We start from the raw sequence: 6,089 nt of genomic DNA, 5'->3' as shown, positions 1-6,089 counted from the left end.
CTTGATTCTCCATGTGTCATGTTATTCTATCATTTGTTCATGGGTCTCAGAAAATATGTAAGTCGAAAAAAGTTTACTTTATGATATTACTCAAAGGCATAATGGTCATATGACACCCCAAAAGATTTTATTAACGTATTTATCATGCATTGCATTCATGTACATTGACCCATGACCAAATGGCGTTATATATGCGTATATATGTATATATATTTATGTCTATGCGATATGGGAAAATGTTACGGCGTTATATACGCACCACCGCCTGATTAGCTGGTATATGTTGATGGTTTTGCCCATAGTGGCCGAGATGATATGATGGGATGCCCTCATAGGCCTGGTGATGTTATGAAACATGTACCTATGAACGACATGAAATTCATACGCATATGCATGACACTATTATTATTTCATGATTTACAGAGTTATCCAGACTTATAGGTTGAGTCATCTACTCTATATTTCTTCCACGTCTGTTATGTACTTATTTATGTGCCTTACTGTCACACCTCCTTTTTCCGCACCCGAGAGGGCGCAATGGAGTTTTTCCAATTAAAGGACAATCGAAACAGGATTGGTTTGTTTATTACAGAGTCGCCACTTGGGAGATTTAGGGTGTCCCAAGTCACCAATTTTAATCCCGAATCGAGGAAAAGAATGACTCCATATTACAATCTGCGTACCAGAAATCCGGATAAGGAATTCTGTTAACCCGGGAGAAGGTGTTAGGCATTCCCGAGTTCCGTGGTTCTAGCACGGTCGCTCAACTGTTATATTCGGCTTGATTATCTGATTTTATACAAATGTGAACTTATGTGCCAATTTTATCTTTTAACCGCTTTTATCATTCACTGTTATTTTTATAGGACTTGCAACGTCGTGAAAACATATCTCGAACCACGTTACATCAATGCACCCGTGGTTATTGACATATCTCGACTCGGTTGAGATTTGGATTTGGGTCATATAAATGTGCACCCGAATTAAGGAGAATAAATTATTAAAACGCGCCTAAAGCGACTAACGTATTGTTATTTTGGGGAAGGCCGTAAAATTTGCTAAGCGGCCTGTCCCGGATTCTAAGTATTTTAATATATATGCATTTAGAGGGCCCCGCAGCTTCTACATTTTGTTTGTCGAGGCTCGTCTCATTTTATTATTAAAAGGAATTTACAACGTCATGGAAATGCATCTCGGGCCACGCCACAATCAATGTGCCCATGAATAGAGACATCTTTCGACTCCGTTGAGATTTGGATTTGGGTAACATAAATGTGCACCCGAGTTTAAGGAGATAACATTATTAAGTACGCGCTTAAAGAGACTATCGCGTTATTATTCTGGGAGGGTCGTGAGATTTGCTAAACGACCCATCCTAGAAACTGAATGCTTCGATAATATACATTTAACGAGGGCCCCGCAGCTCGTGCGTTTTTATTTATTTTTGTCGAGGCGCATCTCGTTCTTATTTTAAAAAAGATATCCTATAGCAACTACGTTTCTTGTCGCGTTTGTCTCTACTAATTGAAAACAGTAGATAGTCCTAATTAATTACGTGCTTGCAAGTTATCTATAACAACATTCAGAAATGCTTAAAAATCAGAAACGAGGCTGCGTGCACAGTCAGCCGAACAAATAATCACGGGCCCAAATCCAGCCCATGCGTGATGGGCCAAACCTGGGCCACTGCTTGTTCGATGCGGGCCTGCTTGGTCTGTTTTGACCTGGGCTCGACCTTCATGAGGTTGAGATTGAAAGTTTTGTGTTCTTTGTCTTAACAGGTGGTTTACTAGTTATATGAGACCATTAATCAGAAAAGGAAGAACTTAGCCAATGATGTACAGTTTTCATGCTTGGCATACATTACAGCATATATTACAAAGTAAACTAAGTCTGAGATGCAACCTATTTCATTGAGAATATTTTCACCTATCAGCATACATATGTAAGCTACCATTTAGCTAATCTATATTGATATACACTGGGCATACAGGCTGCTTCTATTGTCAACACAGGAATGAAAATTATCATACAGTACATGATATCTAATATAACAATCTATGTATGAAAATCAACTTCAGGTCTTTTCTTTTTGCATTCATGCTCAATGTTCCAATTACATTTGATAGTGCATTGGTTGTGTACCTGGTATAGAGGACAAAGAAGAAAGGACTGATCAGCTGGGCAGTATGCAGTAAACACAGCAACAGTAGATACACAGCAACAACACAGCAACAAACCAACAATCACAAGTGTTTTCCACAGTCCACAGACAACCAGCAACAATTCCCAGAACAAAGAAAACCAGCAGATGGTCGAGCACCAAACAAGTAATCCCAGAAAAGAGTAATGAAACAACAGAAGTAACAGAGTGTTCAATGCAGCAACACCAGCAGTTCAACAATCACAAGTAGCTCAATCAGTGCAAACAACAGAACTTGGCCAAGACAGCTTGGCCAATATGAACTCTTAGGTAGCTTTCAGACAATGTTTGGTTACAGTGTTTACTGGAAATTTCCTTATGTTTTCAGTTTTCTTTAAACTCACAAGACCTCTCTCAAGACTAAAAATTCCAGCCCTTTTTAAGTTCTGAAATGGCCTATTTATAAGCCAAACGACCAGTGCAGCTAAGCTGCCTGCATCCTCCCACTTGCAGACTGCCCATACCCTTTAAACCCATCCTTAAGCATCTTTTGATGCCAGCCCTTTTTGTTCCCCACGCCTGGTTTTTCTTTAATCAAGAGTTATGGGTTCATTTAAGTATTCATTTTTAAACCCCATACTCTTGTGTCTTGTTCCCCATTGGTATTAGTTTAATCCCAAATTTAGTACCCTACTTGTCAGCTTATTTAAACTAAGCCTTTTCTGTTCTTTTCAAACCCCAGACTACCCCTGTTAAACCCTGCTTATTACTGCCCTGCCCCTTGCAGCATCAGGGCATTCTGAACTCATGAAAGTTCAAATTCAGGACTGCCCTGGACTGAACCTTTTCAGTCATTTTTGCAATGCAAACAAACTCATTTCAGACAATGCTGGGGCATTCAGTCAGTGACAAGGTTCAATTAGTCACGTGAAATTATTAGCTCATTCGATCCATTAGTTATAGAAAACTAATCGACGACGTTTATCGAGTCGACTATACTAATTATAACAGGTAATAATCAGTCGTTCAAATAAACAAACACATACAGGGACCTAAAGGCATCAAACAACTTTTGTTCAATTATTGGGAACCTATATGCATTATTTATGCGACGACTAATCTAATCGAACATATATATCACAGAATACGTTCAAAACATACACAGAAGACAATCGACCAAATAAAAGGTCTTTACAAGGACGGAAGAAATTAAGAAAAGTATCAGAAAATACCGAACAAACGCAACAGAACATGCTAACAGACTCATCCACACAAAAACAGAAAAGGAAAACTTACTAGAAAATGTTCAAAACAGGCCGACCCCAGTCCGAATTAGATTTGACCATTTGAGGCCAAACAAACTCTAACCAGGGTGTTCTCAACCGAGAACACCTTGGTTAAGGTCTATTAGACCTCAAACCCTCTATGAAGCAGGTCGGATTCCTCAGGCTCTTGTGTTCTAAGGTTCAGATTCTCAGATTTGATTTTTTAGAAGTTGTGGGTAGATTTGGACCAAACCAAGCTTGGTTTGGTCACGAGGAGGGTCAGGGGAGTGTCTGGTATGAAGATGGGGTGGTTTGGCATAGATCGAGTTTTGTCTCGAATCTTCAAATCCAGATTCGAGACGATGGGAGGTGATTTGAGGCTAGGGAGTAACAGATCCATGTTCAGGAGAGCGAGGGGGTCTTAGGGTGTTCAGGAGGTGGTCACCGGCGTTCATGCCGCCGGGTTCTGGTGAAAGGGAACCTAGGGCGGCTGCTAGGGTTTGGGGTTTCAGGGCTTGGGGAAGGAGACGAGTGAAGGGTGGGGTTCGGATAGGGGGCGTGGGGTGTGAGGGAAAGCTTATATATGGAGTGGGGGATTGGACCTGAGCCGTTAGATCAGATGATCTCAACGGCTTGGATCTGACGGTGAGAAATGAGACGGGGTCGTTTGATATTTAAACGGGGTCATTTGGTTTAAGTGAGGGGCTGGGCTGAACCGGTTATTGGGTCGGGTTATGTTAAATGGATATGGGGGTGTAATCCTGGCCGTCGATCCACTCGAGATCAACGGCCCAGCTTAGACGGGACAGAACGACGACGTTTGGACCGTGCCCGGGTAGCCTGTGTTTGGGCTGTTTTTGGGCCTTAAAATTTTGAAACAAATAGGCCCAATCCGATTTTCTAAATAATTTGCACTCTTTTTCTTTGTTTTCTAATTTTAAAATTCAACTAAATTAAAATGAGTTTAAAACACACACTAATCAACACTTAACGCAATCATCACACACGTATTACAAATTCTTTAAATGATTAAATCACAGCCTAAAATAAAAGACGCTTATTTTGTGAATTTTCTTTTAATGACTGAACTATGGCTTAATTAACATGACATACATATTTTGTATTTTACTTGATAAGATAAAAATGAAAAATGGACAGAACCAACGAGCGACTACCAGCATATATCACGTAAAATCAAAAATTGTACAACGAGGAATCAATGATTGTATTTTGGAGTGATTGTCCGTGGAGCAAAAATCACGTGCTTACAGCTGCCCCTCTTTGCCCGAAGACACGAAGGGTTTTCGCGCAAAGATAAAGCGGGTGATTTTTGCTCGTCTGAGTACTCCGTGTGAAGCACTTTTTGAAAAAGATTTGACCGAACCTTTGCTTCAGAGGTTTCCTACATATCCTGGGCTGAACAGGAATCAAGTCAATGTAGTTCGGGAAATTTTGGTAGCTGGGACTACCGTGTGACTGTAGTGCTCGCTGCTGTTGTGCGCTGTTGCATGCTGCTGTAGGATGCTACCGCTCACTGATCCCCTTGTTACATTGTTCTTGAAAGGAAAAACAAGAAGCTAAGCTAGACTATGGATCATGAGATCTCATCCATCTTCAACTTGTTCTTGTTGCCTTGCTTTCTTGTCGGCTAACGCTTTCCTCTGATGCCCTTATTTTGTGAACTTGGGAGATGATGCTGGTCCTTCGCCTTTTCTGAATGCCAGTTTTCATCACTTTGCTTGATTTGCTGGGAACATGGCTTTCTTCTTTAAATCTTTCCATGGTTTCTTCAGTGGTATGGCTTTTTCATCAAAATTGTTATATTGGGCAGGCTACAACGTTTCCAAGCTGCTTCTTCTGAGATGCGTTCCTTCTTCCTTTTGAATGCGTGCTTGCTTTTGCAGCCTTCTGCTTCTTGGCGCTGGGGATTTTATTGTTTCCTGCTTGGGGATCTCCGTTGTAACCTTCCGTCTTCAGGTGGGGTTACTGATTCCAAAATCTAGAGCTAAAAAGTATTCCCGCATTATACTGGTGGGCGACCTAGAACTTAAATGTATTCCCGCATTATACTGGTGGGCGACCTAGAACTTAAAAGTATTCCCGCATTATACTGGTGGGCGACCTAGAACTTAAATGTATTCCCGCATTATACTGGTGGGCGACCTAGAACTTTAAATGTATTCCCGCATTATACTGGTGGGCGACCTAGAACTTAAATGTATTCCCGCATTATACTGGTGGGCGACCTAGAACTTAAAAGTATTCCCGCATTATACTGGTGGGCGACCTAGAACTTAAATGTATTCTCGCATTATACTGGTGGGCGACCTAGAACTTAAATGTATTCCCGCATTATACTGGTGGGCGACCTAGAACTTAAAAGTATTCCCGCATTATACTGGTGGGCGACCTAGAACTTAAAAGTATTCCCGCATTATACTGGTGGGCGACCTAGAACTTAAATGTATTCCCGCATTATACTGGTGGGCGACCTAGAACTTAAAAGTATTCCCGCATTATACTGGTGGGCGACCTAGAACTTAAAAGTATTCCCGCATTATACTGGTGGGCGACCTAGAACTTAAAAGTATTCCCGCATTATACTGGTGGGCGACCTAGAACTTAAATGTATTCCCGCATTTTACTGGTGGGCGACCTAGAACTTAAATGTATTCCCGCAT

Source organism: Nicotiana sylvestris, chromosome 1, assembly GCF_000393655.2.
Source record: "Nicotiana sylvestris chromosome 1, ASM39365v2, whole genome shotgun sequence".
In the NCBI taxonomy this organism is placed as follows: domain Eukaryota; kingdom Viridiplantae; phylum Streptophyta; class Magnoliopsida; order Solanales; family Solanaceae; genus Nicotiana; species Nicotiana sylvestris.
This window is presented reverse-complemented; position numbering follows the sequence as displayed.